Below are 19,014 nucleotides of genomic sequence, written 5' to 3' on the forward strand. Positions count from 1 at the left end.
TATGAGATAGGTTCTGTCCTAAGTCTCCGTATCCAAGTGCTTGAACTAGGCTCTGTGGGAAGATGGAGTGAATGCCTTCAGGGACTATCCTCTTTAACCATGACAGTCTGCCCTGATCTCACGTTCATCTGTGCCCCAGTGCCATCAAAAGCCTAGAAGAGATGCTGTCCATCATAAATACCTGGATTAATACACATGACAAAATGTACTGTGACCATATAAAATCTCAGGTAGATTTTTGACTGTGACAAATAAATAATACACATTAATTTACTTAACAGATATTTACTGGCATCACCTATTTGTCAGACTCTAGTACAAAGTACTTAATTAAAAGAGTAAAAACACAAAGTCCCTGGTTTAATGGAGCTTACATTGTAGAGGGAGGAAAGAAAGATGTGGTGTGAGAAGAAAGGAAGAGAGAGGGAGAGAGGAGAGAAATTAGTTTCATGTAATGTCAGATTGTGATAAATGCTACAGAGAAAAATAAGTCAATTTTGTGTCAAAATCAGCTTGATAGCCAAATGAGAAAGTAAGCTAAAAAGTAAACTGAGATGTTTGTATTTGATTACATAAACAGGATCATAACCATTAAGGGAATAAACCTCAATCATTGTTTCTGGATACAATTAGTAAACATTGTGTGTGTGGTTTTTTTGTTTGTTTTCAAAGAACTATTTTTCTGTTTATTTGGCTGGTGACCTGATTTCCAATTGAGATATTCTCCACCAGACTCAATCTCTTTCTGCTATATACTAGAGCTCCTATCACGGTGAAAAATACAATCACACATACTGCATTTTCACACATGCCAAAATAGCTGTTGTGTATTCCTAACTTTGGAAAATAACTTAATGTTATGTTACAAAAGTTGAATTAGAATTCCTAAACTTAAAAATAACTTTCAGCATAAGTCCTTCAAATTCACTTCTAAAAATTAAAGTGTTGCAATATGTTTTATCAGCAATTTAAATTCTTATCAGAGTCAAGTATACAAAGTAAAATACTTTCGAAAGAAATTTAGCTACTCTTTGCTCACCGCCTTTTCCCCTTCTTCTCTCACTTATAGCCAATTTAAAAATTTTCTTTACTCCATAAATTGTTACCCTAAACAGATATGTATATGTATTAATAGTATTTTCTCTTCTATTCTTAGGTAATTGTTGTCACACTATACAATTTTATCTCCTCCCTGCTTTCTTATGCTTTTTGTGTATAAATTTGTAATCTGCTATTTTGATATAGTTTCCGGCAATAGTACATAATGATATGCAGAGATATTTGTAATTGTAAACATTTTTTTTTGTGTGTGGAATTACCATAGTTTATTCAGTACCTTATTAATGAACATTTGAGTTGTTCTCTGACATTCGCTTTTCTAAACAATACTACAGAGAATTGCCCTATGCATTTTGGACTTTTGCCAGTGTGACTTTGAGGTAGATTCTTAGAGTTATTGCTGGGTGAAAGGATACATGCATATGTAATTTTGCTAGTTATTATTAACTTTCTTTCCTTGAGAATTGTACATTTTGCAACTGTATAAGAAATGTATATGAGAATCTGATTCTTCATGAATTTGACAACAGAGTATAATTTCAACCTTTTGGATTTGTGCTGATCTAGTAGGTGAGAAATGGTATCTCAATGTAGGTTTAATTGTATTTCTCTTACCAGTGAGGTTGACCATCTCTTAGAGTTAAGAGCCGTTTGCTTTTTTGTGAGATATCTTTAATTCTCAATCCTATTTAAAAATAGGGATTTTAGTCTTTTTTCTTTATTTTAGAAGATCTTTATATATTAGAGATATTGCACCTAGCTATTTTTTCAGTTTGTCATTTGTCTTTATTTGCTCAAGATTTTGCCATACAAAAAATATCTTTTTATTTTATGTATTCATATTTATCAATTTTTCCTGTATTACTTCTGGACTTTGAGTAGTAGTATGTCAATTTTCCCATTCTCAGATTACAGAATTTATGCATGTTAACATCTAGTACTACAGTCTTTAATTTTTTAGCATCCACTTTTTATTCCTTTTGGAATTTATTCTCAGGTATGAGGTAAGAGACTGATTGCATTTTCGGCTTTTTCTCTATGTCTATCCAATTATCTCAAGTCAACTTACTAAAGGTTCACTTTTTTGCCTCAGACTTGAGATGCCACCTTTATTGTATCCTATATTTCCTGTGTGTGTATGTATATGTAACTCAGTTGATTTCTGAATTTTTAAATTTTGTTCCATTAGTCTGTCTTTTTATATAACACATTCTACACTGTTATGAGACTTTCAGTGGATTTTAATAACAAATAAGACTAGTCACTCTCCCCAGGTGTTTGCTTTTTTTCACAAATGAACTGTATAATTAAATTCTCAAGCTCTAGAAAAGAAAAACCAATGGTGTCCTATTAAATTTCTAAATTACCTGAGGGAGAACTACTGATCTCCTTATAAGGTTGGTTCTTCCTATCTGAGTACACGGTATGTCTTTTCATTTGTTTAAGTTTACTTTTGTGTCTTTGAAGAGTGTTTTCTAGATTTCCTCTTAAAGATGCAAACATTTCTTTCTAAAATTTAGCCTAGATATTTTATATTATTACATCTTTGGCTATATCAAATACAGTCTTCTTTTCCACTGTATCTTCAAGTTAGTTATGTGTACATACAGGATACTGCTTTTGGTAGGCTAACTTTTTATACCCTATGACTTATTCAATTCTCTTATTGTTTAAAGCAAATTTTTTACTTTGGAGAATTTTAATTTCATTTTTCCATGGGGTTACATATATTATAGTAATGGAAAAATTACTTCATTTTAAAATTCAAAACCTCATAGACCTTTTAGAAATGCATATACGACATTAATGAAAGTGTATCTGTGCTCAGTGAGCCTAGCAGTAATGTATTCAAGGACATAGCTTATGATGCAATCTTCGCTTAGCTGGGCTTTTTTCTAAATTCAGCATAAGCAAATTTTAAATCACCTTACCTTCAATAGTCATTAAATTTCCTTTAAGGTACCAGGTATTAGTTTTGTATATATGGTCCTGCATGTCAAATTTATCAGTTCCTCTCATTGTCTGTCACTCTTAATCTTCATTTTTTTTTTTTTCTAATGATGACCAGTAGCCTGTTCAGCTTTTTGTCCATGGTAGGAAATCTCTTAAATATTAGGTTATGTTTTTCCTTCCTTCATAATCCTTACCTGGCTTCTCATCTTACTTAGAGTAAAATCAAGTTTCTTCAAATGACCTACAAGGCCCTACAAGATTTGTGTCCCAACTCACTCCACCACCTCTGTGACCTCATTTCTACCACATTTCCCTCATTTCTTCCTTACACCTCTGCACTTGAAATATTTCTCCCAGATATTTCTGTGGCTCATTTATTTACTTCCTTAAGATGTCTTATCAATTAGATCAAATAGTTGAGTAACCTCTTTCCTGAACTCTCCTTTAGCATCCACATTATGGTACATGCATCCTTGGCCCCATTTCTTATCTTTCCTTGTCTCTATATCCTTTACTATATTGAGTTCCTTCTCTCAATAGATAGGATGACCTGCTCTGTTCTTTGACTCTAGGATCAACAATATGGCTTTCTTTAACCAATAGAATGAGCTGGAAGTGACAGTGTGTTAGTGTAATTCTAGGTCTCAAGAAGCCTTGGCTGTTTCCATTTGTCTTCCCAGCCCTTCCAAAGCCTTGATAACCTGCTCAGCCTAACATGCTGGAGGTGGAGACACATGCTTGTTGCTCCAGTCACCTTAGCCAAGGTCAGCTTTGATCATCCTTCAGTCAGCCAACCCCTGCCAACATCAGCATAGTTGACAGATCTCAGACACATGAGCAATAAACATGTATTGCTGAAATGTGACAATTTTGTGGCAATAGTAAACTAATGGACACATTATTGATACTTTATTTTACTAAGCTTTATTATACATTATTCATTATTCAATCTACTAAATTTTACTTATGTGTTTGTTGTTTTCTACTCTTTGATGTTAACTCCATGAAGGCAGGGAATTTTGTCCAATATGAAATTGGTTCTCCATAAACATTTGTTAGATGAATAAATTCACAAATTCTTTCTATAACTTTTGCCAACCTGCATTGATTATTTCAGGCACTTGAATGGCATTGCTTATAGAATTTCTCAGTTGATTCACTCTCTCTCACAGGCAGACATAAAAAGATTTAAATTAAATGAACATAGCTATTTATAACCTCTTTGTAGAATTTCATATATTAGTTTTTGGAAGTTTCCTGGCTATAACTGGGTGGTATTCTCTGCATCACATCCTTCATTATTATTGTTCTGTCTTGATTATTGGGTAAAAAAAGCAGGAATCAAAATGTTTGGGGCTCAAGCTAATGTCCACTTGAAAACTCTCTTCCTTTTTTTGTAGGCCTAAATCGACAGGGATATGATGCAATAAATACTATGAAACAAATTTATTCATATGCTATTTGTGTCCCTCCCACCCCCACCAACCGAATTCACATGTCGAAACCCTATTCCCCAATATGATGGCATTTGGAGATGAAGCCTTTGGCAGGTGGTTGGGTCATGAGGGTGGAGCTTTCATGATGGAATGAGTGCCCTTATGAGAACAGACATAAGAAGGCTTTCTTCCTCTCTCCTTGCTCTCTGCCATGTGAAGACACAGCAAAGGATAGCTATCCACAAACTAGGAAGAAAGTGCTCACCAGAACTTGATCTTGGACTTCCCAGAACTTTGAGAAATAAATTTCTGTTGTTTAAACCACCAGTCTATGGTATTCCATTATAGCAGCCCTAATCGATTGAGACACATTTCATTCATTTTTAGAAAATATGTCATAGATCCTATTTTTACTTTTGAATATTGTTGCAAATGAATACATTTAAAGATAGAAAAAATAATTAATGAAAATATAATAGAAACAGCAATTATGATGAAAATTCTACCTTTGAGTTTAAGACTCCAGGCCAGACACTTTTTGCCACTTTAATTCTTTGGAGAGATGATACTTAAGAGGGCTCTGAAAATAAAATGATACCATAAAGGCCACTGTTTTGCCCAAAGTGGGAACTACAAAAAATTGTATTTTCAGCTTAAGTCTGCCCAATGTATCTTCGGGAAAAGAAGACATTATCTATTCATGATCCAGAGCCAAAGTTGATGATACATTTACTGCTACTTTCTGAGAAGTAAAAATTCCCAATAATTTAAACATTGTGGAAAGTTTGTATTATGACAGAGATGAAAAAACAAATGTTTATTTCTACTGAGCTTTACGTGGTTGAGATTATTTCAGAAATGTGCCAACTATTAAAACACAGTTATTAAAAATCATAGCTTGTTACACTTCTATTTTTTAGCCCATAGTTATGTCCAAATCTTTTGTTCTAAGCTTTTGTTTTGTCCAAATTTTTGGTTGAAGCAATAATTGTAAATACTCAATTCCATTGGTGGTGTTATTGATTTGGTCTCATCACATAAATGCTAAAAATGTAATTAAGGAAGATATTTCAGTTTTTACATTTGGAAGTGGAAATCCAATAAGTCATTTAGTTGATAATTGAAGTATTGCTTGAATTGCTTGGAAAGTAGACTCACCTTGACTCTCAAAGTATCACCCTTTTTATTTCTGAATGAATCTTTTTTTATATTTAAAGTTAAATCCAAGTTCTCTACAAACATTGATGCGACATAATTTTAATAGTACCATCTGTGTTCATTGTCCATCTGTGAAATACATAAATAAATGGGCCTGTTTTGTGCTCATTCTAATGACTGTCAAAGATTATTTTTTTTGAAAAGAGGAAATGTTCTAAAATAGTCTACACACAAATAAAGTGAAAAACTGTGACATCATTTAAAAAATTGTTGTGGTCAGAATGCTTTTTTTACTTTTTCTTGAACATTCATGTAATTGAAAAATATGTGTTTTTTCAATTAAAATTACTTGGGCTTAAATTCTTTGTATGTGTGACCATTGTGTAAATACACATGCACATAGGTGTACAATGATAATTATGAAGTCTTGAGGCAGTTTATACTTACACTAAAAAATACCACTTTTGTGAAATTTTTTAATCTGTCAAAGCTTTTCTTCTCTTTGCCATTGGTTAATTTATGTAAATATTTAATTTCCTTAACTGGGAGTCCTAGATTTCTCTACAAGTTGTCCAAGCTGCCAACTGTCTGATAAAGTTAAGAAGTCACCATAGGAACTCTGAAATAATTTCTATAAAACCATAATTTGGGCAGGGCATAGTGGCTCATGCCTGTAATCCTAGCACTTTAGGAGGCTGAGGCAGGAGAATTGCTTGAACTTGGGAGATGGAGGTTGCAGTGAGCTGAGATCGCACCACTACACTCCAGCGTGGCGTCAGAGTGAGACTCCGTCTCAAAAAACAAACAAAAAACAACAACAAAACCCCCCCCCAAAACCCCCCATATAATTTGGCATAAATATAATTTACTCCATGGCCACTCTGGGAAAACACAGACATGTACACACACACTTTATCATTTAACCCACAAAACTGTTAACTACTCTTTTTATGTGTGGCATTCCTCATTTCCTGCTCTTACATCACAGGGATAAGGTAGAATGTATGGCATTCAAGAAATGAGTGTCAAGTAGTACTTACTCCTGCTCTTCTAGCAAATGCAATGAAAGGATTTCTTCAACAAAGTAAATGAGCCATACCCTGCCCTGGACCATGCTATTTCAGCACTGTGCCTTGCACTGCTTCCCCTGCCACAATGTGAGAGGATATCAGAGTTCTGTGCTCCCGGTTTCCAGGAAACGTTTTGTTGGGATGTAAGGGCTGGTTCTTCCCATAGAATTACATTTATTGCATGTAGCAACCACAAGTATAAAGGGCTGCAATTACATGAAAAGTAGGAGCCCTTTTCTGTTACCTCAGAGCAACCCAGTTCTGCCACATCCACTTGACTGAATTCTGTTTGTAGGAGAAAGGGGCAATTCGTGCAGGCAAAGTCACTAACCACACACTGAATCGAGAAGCCTGTCTGACCCAGCTGCTTTTTCATCCTTGCTTTCCTATTTTCCAATGAGTTTTCGGGACGCAAACTTAGTGCAGGCATACAATATTGTGACAGATCACACTTCCTTTGAGCTCCGAGGAGTATTCTCTTCCAAATGAATCTGGAGGGCTTCCCAGCTTTGGTGCTGATGGATTTAGCCCTCGTCATTTTCTTTACAGGAAGACAAACAAAGTAGCGGTGGGAAGGAAAGCTTGAACAACAAGCAAATGCATATGCAGTGATGAGCCAAAGAAAATTTTGTTTTTGGACAAGAGGATTTTGAAATTAAAATTCTAGTTGCCTCTATTCAGATATAAGATCAAAATAGAGGCTAATTTGGTTTAGGGTGATTAGACTGAGAAACATCTCTGCTCACTAAAGTAACCAAGAATACTCTTATTGAAGGGGTGACTTTCCAAATAGAGAGAGACCATTTTTTTCTTAAGGGAAGATAATATACTAACAGTTGTCATTTATTAAGGTCTATGGTCCAGACACTGTTTAAATTCATTTAATCCCTATAACAATGCTATGAAGTAAGCATTTTCCTTACTCTCATTGTATAGCTTGCAAGCTGGAAAAGGATATAAAAATAACGTGCACAAGTTTATAGAGTTAGTATGAAGTATGAAGTAAAATTGAGTATCATTTGGGTAGTCTGCTTCCTAGTCTATGTTTCTAACCATTTTCCTCTACTCTTGCTCATTACAATGTATCTTTAGCATTTGCTTTGGCAATGGACAAGCCGGCCTTCAACCCTGGATCTGACACTTCCCAACTAACTTCCACAAATCTGTTTCTTCATCTGGAAATTTAAGATAATAGAGTCAACCTCATTGTGTTTAGAGAAAATGAATAGAATATTCTTGGCACACTTACTTGTATAAAAACTTTTAAATTAAAAATTAGTCCCTTTATTTAAACTTAATATATTGTCAGATTAAATACCGAAACAAGTTTCTTGGCTGCCTCCTTGCAGTGAGAGGCTCTCCCCATTCCTTCATCTGTGCTTATTTATCTGTCTTTCGTTTATCTGTATGTCTCTCACATGTGGGAGAAGAACAGAAGATTTTTCATATTCGCTGAAAATATCCTGCAAGTTTGGCTGTTTTTTTTTTTCAGTGAAATTATAGGATAACCTCATTTTGAAGTGACATCCGAGGTCAAGTTCTCTGTCTTTGTTCTGGTAGTGCTTGGTTTTATATAGTCAGTGAGAAAATGTTTTCATAGTGATCTACATCACAGGAATGACTGCAATTTTATAAGAATCTATTACAAATCATTATGTCTTGTTAAACAGAAAGAATATTTTATTCAGGGTTTATTTTGTGAGAAACATGAGGAAATATATGTAAGTACATTAGAAAACCACCTACATTTATAAATCCCCTCCTTCATGCCACATCTCCTTCTATCCACCATTCCACGTATTTCCCTCAAATTCATTACTTCCAACTCGTCACTCATTCAATCTCGATTTCTTCACTTCCTATCACTTTTCAACCTATTTAACCCAGCTTTCACTTTCAATATTTCATAGAAATGGCTCTTGATAAGATCACTCTTGACTTTTATTCTGATAAAAGTAATTGATCCAGCTCTTTCCTCAACCTACTCATCTTCTCTTTTCTCTAATTTTTGTAGGTACACAGTAGGTGTATCTATTTATGGGGTACATGAGATTCTTTGATACAGACATGCAATGCGTAATAATCACATCATGGTAAATGACATACCCATCACCACAAGCATTCATCCTTTGTGTTACAAACAATCAAATTATATTCTTTTAGTTATTATAAAATGTACAGTTAAATTATTATGAGCTGTAGTCACCCTCCTGCGCTATCAAATACTAGGTTTTATTCATTGTATGTTTTGTACCCATTAACCATCTCCACTTCCCCCTGTCCACCCCCTACTAACCTTCCCAGCTTCTGGTAATCATCCTTCTATTTTCTATCTCAATGAGTTCAATTGTTTTAATTTTTAGCTCCCACAAATATGCAAGAATCTGTGAAGTTTGTCTTTCTGTGTCTGGTTTATTTTATTTAGCATAGCGACATCCAGTTCCATCCATACTGTTGAAAATGACAGGATATTATTTTTTATGGCTGAATTGTACTCCATTGTGTTTATGTATGACATTTTATTTATCCATTCATCTGATGATGGACACTTAGGTTGCTTCCAAATCTTGGCTATTGTGAACAGTGCTGCAAGAAACATTGAAGTGCTGATATCTCTTCTATACTTTGATTTCCTTTCTTTTGGGTATATACCCAGCAAGGTGTTTGCTGGACTGTATGGTAGCTCTATTTTTAGTCATTTGAGGAATCTCCAAACTGTCCTTCACAGTGATTGGACTAATTTACATTCCCACCAACAGTGTATGAGAATTTCATTTTCTCCACATCCTTGTCAGCATTTGTTATTGCCTGTCTTTTAGATATAAGCCATTTTAACTGAAGTGAGATGATACCTCATTGTAGTTTTGATTTGCATTTTTCTGATGATCAGTGATGGTGAACATATTGTCATATGCCTGTTTGCCATTTGCATACCTTCTTTGGAGAAATGTCTAATCAAATATTTTGCCCATTTTTGATCAGATTATTATTAGACATTTTCCTACAGAAAAAAATTTTCCATAGGAAACTTTTATCATTGATATTATTCAGTATCTTAATTGTGGTAGTGATAAAATTACTTCTCATATATTCTGTGGGTTGTCTCTTCACTTTGTTGATTGCTTCCTTTGCTGTTCAGAAGCATTTTAACTTGATATGATTCCATTTGTCCACTTTTTTCTTTGGTTGCCTGTGCTCTGGGTATTACTCAAGAAATTTATGCCCAGATCTATGTCTTATAGTTTTTGCTAAGTTGTGTTTCCAATATCATTTATTTCAATAAATTTATAAATTTCCTTCTTAGTTTATTCATTGACAAATTGGTCATTAATATTGTTTTTCATATTTTTTACAGTTTCCAAAATTCCTCTTGTTACTGATTTATAGTTTTTATTCCATTGTGGTCAGAGAAGATGCTTGATATTATTTCAACCTTTTTGGATGTTTTAGGACTTGTTTTGTGACCTAAGATATGATCTATCCTTGAGAATGATTCATTTACTGAGGAGAAAAGTGTGTATTCTGCAGCCATTGGTTGAATTGTTCTGTAAATATCCATTAGGTCTATTTGTTCTGTAGTGCAGATTGTATCTGATGTTTCCTTGTTGATTTTCTGTCTGAAAGATCTGTCCAATGTTGAAACTGGGCTGCTGAAATATCAAATTGTTACTGTATTGAAGTCTACTCCTCTCTTTACCTCTAATAATATTTGTTTTGTATATGCGAGTGCTCCATTGTTGGGTGCATTATATATTTACAATTGTCATATCCTTTTGCTGAATTGATCCCTTTATCATTACATAATGACATTGTCTCTTGAAATGTACATCACATGTTTGTCTTGAAATCTATTTTGTCTGATATAAATATAGCTATTCCTGCTTTGTTTTGGTTTTCATTGGAATGGAATATCTTTTTTCCATCGCTTTATTTTGAGTCTATATGTATTTTCATAGGTAAGGTGTTTTTCTTTAAGGCAGCAGATCGATGGGTCTTATTTCATCATCTATTTAGCCACTCTTTGTGTTTTGATTGGAGAGTTTAATCCTTTTACATTCAATGTTTTTATTGATAAATAAGGACTTACTACTGCTATTTGGTCATTTCTTTTCTCTTTCTTCTTTGCTTCTTTTCTATCTTCCTTTTGGTGAAAGTAATATTCTCTAGTGGTATGATTTAATTTATTGCTTTTTATTTTTTTGTATCTGTTGTATGTTTTTTGATTTGAGGCTAGCAGGAGGCTTGAAAATGCTGTCATATAGTTCATAGCTTTAAACTGATGACAGCTTTACACTGATTGCATAAACAACAACAACAACAAAAACAAGCAAAAACCCAAAAAATGAGTAGAGACTCTACACTTTAACTTCATCTCTTTGCTTTTTAACTTTTGTTTTTTCTCTTTTTGTCTTATTGTTCTGTCTATATCTTGGAAAGCTGTAATAGTTATTATTTTTGATTGGTTCATCACTTAGTCTTTCTCCTTAAAATATGAGTAGTATATGCCCCACAATTATGTGTTACAATATTCCATGTCTTCTTTATTCTTAGTATTACCAGTGAGTTTTGTACCTTAAGATGATTTGTTATTGATCATTGACATCCTGTTCTTTGAGACTGAAGAACTCCCTTTAGCATTTCTTGTAGGACAGGTTTGGTGTTAATAAAAATCCTTCAGCTTTTGTTTGTCTGGAAAAGTGTTTATTTCTTTTTCATGTTTGAAGGATATTTTCACTGGATATCTTATATAGGGTAAAAGTGTCTTTTTTTCCTTCAGTATAATAAATATGTCATAACACTGTCTCCTGGCCTCTAAGGATTCCACCTAAAAGTTTGCTGCCAGACATATTGAAGCTCCATTGTATATTATTTGTTTATTTTCTCTTTCTGCTTCTAGCATATATATATATATATATATATATATATATATATATATATATATACACACACACACACACAGAAATGAAGTTTCAATTTGTTGCCCAGATTGGAGTACAGTGGCATGATCTTGGCTCACTGCAGCCTCCATCTCCTGGGTTCAAACAATTCTCCTGTCTAGGTCTCCCAAGTAGATGGGACTACAGGTGCATGCCACCATGCTTTTCTAAGTTTTGTAATTTTTTAGTAGAGTCTGAATTTCACCATGTTGGCCAGGCTGGTTTCAAACTCCTGACCTCAAGTGATCCTCCCACCTTGGCTTCTCAAAGTGATGGTATTATAGGTGTGATCCACCACAACTGACCACCACTATTATATTTTAAAATGTCACATTGTTGTATGTTATTTATCAAAATGAGCTTATTTTTTCTTGCTGCTGACCTTAAAATTTCTGTTTCAACTACTGCCTTAAACAGAATCCATCTCAGTCCCCTCTGAAACTTTGGGTGCCAACTAGCTCAGGGACAAAGTCTGGCATGGGACTTAGGGCAGGCCTTGGTGGGCCTGCAGGCATTCCTCAGAATGAAGAGCCTGAGTGCTGCAGATGGCCTGTTGATGGCAGTGGGAGGCAGACAGGTTCCTAGCTGGGCAGGGATGGGTTCTCAGTGAAACCTCATCTTCACACTAGGGATGTCCTGAAGCCTGGGGGCCAGGCTAGCTGTTCCTGGTGGAATCTGTGACCAGGAGTGAGAACTTATACCTTTTGGCAAACCGGACGGTGCTTTTTCAAGGTCTGCCCATGGCCACCCATGGACCAGTCAGCATGCACTTCCTCCATTCTGAGCACATAAAAACCGCAGACTCAGCCAGACTCAGGCACTTATTGGGATGATCTGCTTGCAGAGCTACCCATTTTAGGTCTCCCAAAAGCTCTTCTGTCTCTCAGTAAAGCACCTCTCCACTTTTCTCACCCTACAGTTTTCTGTATAACCTCATTCTTCCTGGACATGGGGCAAGAACTATTCAAATGGCAGGAACGAAAAGAACTATAACATGTTCCCAACTGGCTTGCTGAGTTGCAGGCAGTGACACACTCCTGGACTGTGGGAGGGAAGATTAGCGACCCTTCTGGAGACTCAGATCTTGGGGTTCTTCAAGCCAGAGCTGCTGTAATACTATAGCTCTTCTGCCCTCCATTAGCTCCCAGTGGTCATCCCATGCAACAGGAAGCAGTGGTGGGGCCGGGCCAGTCCAGGAGCCAAGGGCCAGAGTCAAGTGGTGGGACTGAAAGAGCTATACACTAATGGGCTAAAACATGCCTCTCCAAAACATGCCCTAACACCAGTGCTCATCACACTGTGGGTGGCAAGAAGGAGAGAAGAGCTGTGGCCCTTCTGAGAGCCCAGACTTTGAGGTTCCCTGATCCTGGGCTGTGACAAGCTGTAATATCCTCTTTGGGGCTCTGCATTCCTGGCATCTCTGAGCTTTTGGGCACATCTGTGTTCCCTGGTGTCTGCAGTGGAAGTTACTTATGGTATGCCTGGTTCAGTGGCAGCCTTGCACAGAGCCAGTGCTTGTGCTGGCACCTGGAGCTGCCCACTCCACTGCAGCCAGTGTGCCTGGCCATGTACAGTGGCTAGACCCTGCATTCACTCACTCACACACCCATTGCCACTCATTCCTAGCTCCCCCTTAGCAGGCATGAGATCCAGGCCAGTAGTACGAGCTGAGTGCAGCCCAATGGGACGAATGAGCAGGCATGATTGCAAGCATGAGCCACCATACCTGGCCCAAGCCCAGTGGGTACAAGAAAAACCCAAGCAGAGGCACCACCTGTCACACAGGTTTCCGGTTGGTTAAACGACACCCTAAGGCTCCTATGGCGATGCCTTTAAATATAACCTACATTCTAACAACTACCACATTGTATTTATATTTCAAACTCCTCTTCTGAAACATTTATTTCAGCTTATTAGTTAGTGTCTCCATTTTGATAACTCCTAGCATCCCAAACCTAATGGACCCAAAGCTTAACATTTTATTTCATCTCTAAAACCTTTTATCACTCAGTTTGTTCTCATTTAGCAAATGACATCATTGTTCACTTAGTTCCCCAAACCAGAAAGATCTTCCCCTGCTTTAAACGGCTACTGCATTCAGGCCCTTGAGTTGTGTGCTTTTGCTGATCTTCCAAACTCATCTGGTTTTACTTTCTCCTTTGCTGTGCTTCAGCCACAATGACTTTATTCCATTTCCTTGAACACACCAAGTTCTTTCTTAATATTTCAGCATGAACATACCCCTTCACCTACTCTCTTTTGTGCTACTCTTGTGATGAGTTATTTTCAATTAGTGGGTTAGTTCATATGTTCCTGTTGTAGATAGGACTCCCCTATATTATGAAAATTGATGGGCTTTTGATTCTAGCATAGCTGCTTAATTTCCTTCCTAGCATCTAACACAGTTTGTATTGATTTATTTATCTTTTTTGAGATGAGGTCTAGCTCTGTTGCCCAGTCTGGGGTGTAGCAGTGCAATATCAGCTCACTGCAATCTCCGGCTTCCAGGTCCAAGCAATTCTCCTGCCTCAGCATCCCTAGTAGCTCGGATTACAGGTATTTGTCACCATACCTGGCTAATTTTTATATTTTTAGTAGAGACAAGGTTTCACCATGTTGGCCAGGCTGATCTCGAACTCCTGACTTCTGATGATCCACCCACCTTGACCTCCCAAAATGCTGGGATTACAGGCATGAGCCATGGCCCCTGGCCACAATTTGTATTTAAATACATATTCATTTGTTTACATGTATTACCTATTTCCTACCGTATTAAGTATTTTATTAGCTCAGAGCCTAATCTTTCATCTCATGTATTATATGCTTAGTGTCTCATACAGTATTTTGACATAGTAAGTACTCAATAAATACTTATTAAATAAATACAGAAGTTAAAAAGAGTGGAAAATTGTTTTGAAATATAATGAGTGCTAGTATCCCTTAGAGCAGAGCAAAATAAAGAGCAATTATAGTTGTAGAGTTTGGAACATGGTTTATGAGCTCTCAGGGTTTAAATTCATGAACTTCAACCCAAGTACAACGTGAAGTCCATAAAGAAGCAGTCAAAGGAAAATACAACTGAGCACTGTTTATCATCTTCACTTGCCTGAATCATTCCCAGGGTGATTCTTTATGTTGTTCTCAGTGCAGAAAAAGGTGTTCAAAACAAATAACAGCTATCCAGTCACTGCATTTGGTGAAGTGTTCTCCCTCTGATGTAGCTGATGGGAGAATTAATAGTCCATAGCAGTTTAGAAAGTAAGGGTAGTAGCAGACTCAGATGCCTTTAACGGAAAAATTAATTCTTCCCTTTATTGTGTATGAAGTGAAAAAAGCTAATAAATATCAACTCTTTCTATTATTAGCTATCCAGCTTTTTGCACCAATAGTTCAGCAGAATCAGGGAATCCAATGTTAAATTTGGATTCTTTTTCTATTTGGGATCAGTATTTTATAAATTTAAAACCTTAATTCTTCGACTTTTGCTTCCAGTAGAAATGGAATTACAGAGATTAGATTTAACCTCTACCTGAGAAAATGATTTTCAACTTATCGGACATCAGAAAACAAAGAACAGTGATGCCTGGGAAATGTGAAACACACAAGGTGAGCCTGAAAATTTCCTTCTTGAAGAAAGTTTTGAGGATGCAACATGGGGAGGAAAAGTCCAAACAGAACCTGGTGGTCTCCTGAATTGGGAAGAGAGAGCTGGGTAACCCTGGAGGACAAGGTGGCTTGAGTAACTATGGCAGAATACCAGAGAAGAGAGTGCTGCATATAGACAGAACTGCATGGGTACCTCTCAGAACTTCAGGTGTTTACTAACCAGTACATACATGTGAGGAAATTGAGGCCAGCTGAAGAACTACCTGAAAGCATTAAGAGCCAACAATGCTTCCACTAGGGTTAAGAATAGTTCTTCTTCCACCAGAGTTAACCTCCTAATTCATGGGCATCAAGAAAGGTACTCAAATGTCTTCCACCTCAGTAGTGGGGAGTAAATGCTTCTCTGCACCTCCCTAACAAAGCTTAAAAGTAAGACCTGTAAAAATCTCTGTTTCTAAGTAACTTATCTTCTGTCCCAGAAAAAAGATTAAGAATATTTATAAAAATGCAAAAATAATTTAGCATCCAACAAGGTAAAATTTATAATGTTGGCCTATAATAATAACACATTACCAAATGTGATGGTTAATACCGAGTGTCAACTTGACTGGATTTAAGGATGCAAAGTATTGATCCTGGGTGTGTCTTTGAGGGCGTTGCCAAAGGAGATTAACATTTGAGTCAGTGGGCTGGGAAAGGCGTATTCACCTTTAATCTGGGTGGGCATCATCTAATCAGCTGCCAGTGTGGCTAGAATATAAAGCAGGCAGAAAAAACTGAAAAGGCTAGACTGGATTAGCCTTCCAGCCTACATCTTTCTCCCATACAGGATGCTTCCTGCCCTTGAATATTGGACTCCAAGTTCTTTAGCTTTGGGACTCCAACTGGCTTCCTTGCTCTTGAGCTTGCAGATGGCCTATTGTGGGACCCTGTGATCATGTGAGTTAATACTTCATATCTATATATCTCTCTATATATATCTATATATATCTCCTATTAGTTCTGTCCCTCTGGAGAACTCTAATACACCAAGTGTACCAAAGAAGCAGAAAAATATGATCCATAATGAAGAAAAAAAATCAACCAATCCAATCCCCAAATAGTAATAGAATTACTAGACAAGAAAATAAAAGTTATTTTTATTATAGTCCATATGTTTAAGAAGCTATGAAAGAGCCATATTAAGTAGAGATATAGGAAAAATCTCTATATCAAACTTCTTGAAATGAAAACTATAATAATATATATAATAAATACACTAGATGAGATTAACAGCACATTAGACAATGTAAAAGAAAAATTTATAGACTTAGCAATAGAAAATCTTCAAAATAAAATACAAAGAGAAAAAGAATGAACAAAATGAAGATAACATCAACGAGCTGTGGGAAAACTTTACGTAACCTAATATATGTAAAATAGAATCTCCAAAGAAAAAAGGAATAAGAAAAAGAGATAAAATAACAAATAAGTTAGAAAGTAAAGTGGTTAAAAAAATGCCATGCTAATAGTAATCAAAGGAAATCTGGGGCACCTATATTACATTAGGCTAAGTGGATTTAAGAATAAATAATATTACTAGCAATAAAGAGAGGCATTATATGGTATAAAGGGATCAATTCATTAAGAATACATCATCCCAAATATATATGCATTTAATAGTAGCACCTAAAATCCATCAAGCAAAAACAAAAAAACTAAAAGCACTCCAAGGAGAAATAAGACAAATCCATAATGTGTGTTGAATATTTAAATACCCATTGTGAATACTGACAGACCAAGTAGACAAAAAACCAGTAAGGATATGGAAGAGTTGAATAACACTATCATCTAATTTGACCTAATTGACATATACAGAAAATTTCTTTGAGCAAGACCAAACTCCATTTTTGTAAGTGCACATGGAACATTTAATAAGGAAAACCATATCCTGGAACACAGGGTAAGTCTCAGTAAATTTTAAAAGCTTCAAGTCATAGAAAATACGTTCGATGAGCAAAATGGAATTAAGTTACAAGGCAATAATAAGAAATATCTCTGAGTGATTTCTTTAAGATCTATATTTCTAAGATCTACAACCTTAAGTGAAATTAAAAAGTATTTTGAAGTGAATGAAAATGAAAACACAGTGTATTAAAATTTGTGTGATGTAGCTAAAGCAATATGTTGAGGGAAATGCATAGCATGGAAGTCCTATACTAGACAAAATAGTGTCTCAGATTAACGACTTCAGCTTCTACTTTAAGATACTAAAAACAGAAGAGAAAATTAATTCCAAAGTAAGCAAAAGAAAGAGCATAATACAGGTCAGAGAAGAAAACATTGAAATAGAAAACAGGAAAATAACAGAGAAAATCAATGAAACTCAGGCTGACTTTCAAGAAGATAAATAAAATTGTGAAAACATCATTCTCCCTCCTAAACCATCTACCTTTGTAAGTTTTTAAAAGTATTAGATTAGGGGATGTTTTGACTACTCTACACAATGCCCCATAAAATATGACAGTTTCCTATCTTGTTAGTAGGAATAGGCAATATTTTTAGTGCAGGATGAGTATGAGGTACTATTCCCTCTAATTGTGTTTGGGTGGTTGGGTGGTTCTTTTTCAAGCCTTTGATAGCTTCCTCCGCACTGTTCAGTATTATGTTGAATACTCAAGAGGGACCAAATGCAGATTCCAGGGTTCTTTATCTGTGCAACCCTCTCCTCTCCCGTATTCTGCTCAGTGAGTTCTAGCCGCCTTGCTTTTCCTGGACTCTTTGCTTCATCTCTTCACAGCTCAGATGCTCTGCCTTTGTTTCCTCTTCCTGTGCTGTGGCCTGGAAACTCAAGGCACTAAGCCAGGGCAACCATAGGCTTACCTTGTTTCCCATCTCCCAGGGATCACCGTTCTTTGTTGCTGGACATACAACGTCTTGATTTTTTTTTATATACTTATTCCCATTTTATTATTTCAGTGAGGGTTAATGGAATATCTGTTACTCTATCTTGGCTAGAAAGAGAACCTTAAGTCTGTTTTGTTTTTAAATCTATGTCTATCATATTATGTTGTCTTCTCTTTGTATTTCTTTTCTGTGGCCCCATCCCATTTGCTTGGCCCTTAAGAAATCGTTTGAGTTCTTAATTGTCTCCTAAATTGAAATAGAATTTATACATCCTACATTTTTTCTTTTTGTGATTCCAATAACAGTGGCAGTCAAAAAGTGTTTAATTGCTAAAGAATACTCATAGGACCTAGAATTACAATGATTACAAACTTATGGTTTTCTTTAGAAAAAGGATATTGTATAGTCACTTAGGAAAATTTAATTACTCTAAGACAGCAATTCATGAAGTGCTTTTGATATCCCGTATTGGTTTGTAGTGATATGATACCAAAATAAACATTGAAATCAGTCAATGAGTAGCATTGAGAATGTGTTTATAAAATACAAAACTATTACTGGGCTTTTCAAGTTTCACCTTTCATGCTACTGTTGTCTAAATATTGCATGTCACCTTGATTTGATCCATAAATCACTTAAGGCAACTCATAATACATATAATAAATTAAGATTGTCAATGCTGTCTGGACAAAGTCAACCAGAAATTTATCTGTAACAGAACAAGTTGAAAATATTGCTTGTATCAACAAAGGCCATAGGAAACTGTGAGTTACCTTAGTAGAAGAGTTTTAGAAAAAATTGTTTTTACGTAGAATTCTGGCTTGAGGTTAGTGATTTTCAGAAGAGTTAAGGAAACAGGCTTTACTCTGGATTGGATACTCAGAGACTGGGGTTATTCTGTCTTGGTAA

Source organism: Aotus nancymaae, unplaced genomic scaffold, assembly GCF_030222135.1.
Source record: "Aotus nancymaae isolate 86718 unplaced genomic scaffold, 86718_ANA_hifiasm-v0.15.2.pri h1tg000040l, whole genome shotgun sequence".
Classification (NCBI taxonomy): domain Eukaryota; kingdom Metazoa; phylum Chordata; class Mammalia; order Primates; family Aotidae; genus Aotus; species Aotus nancymaae.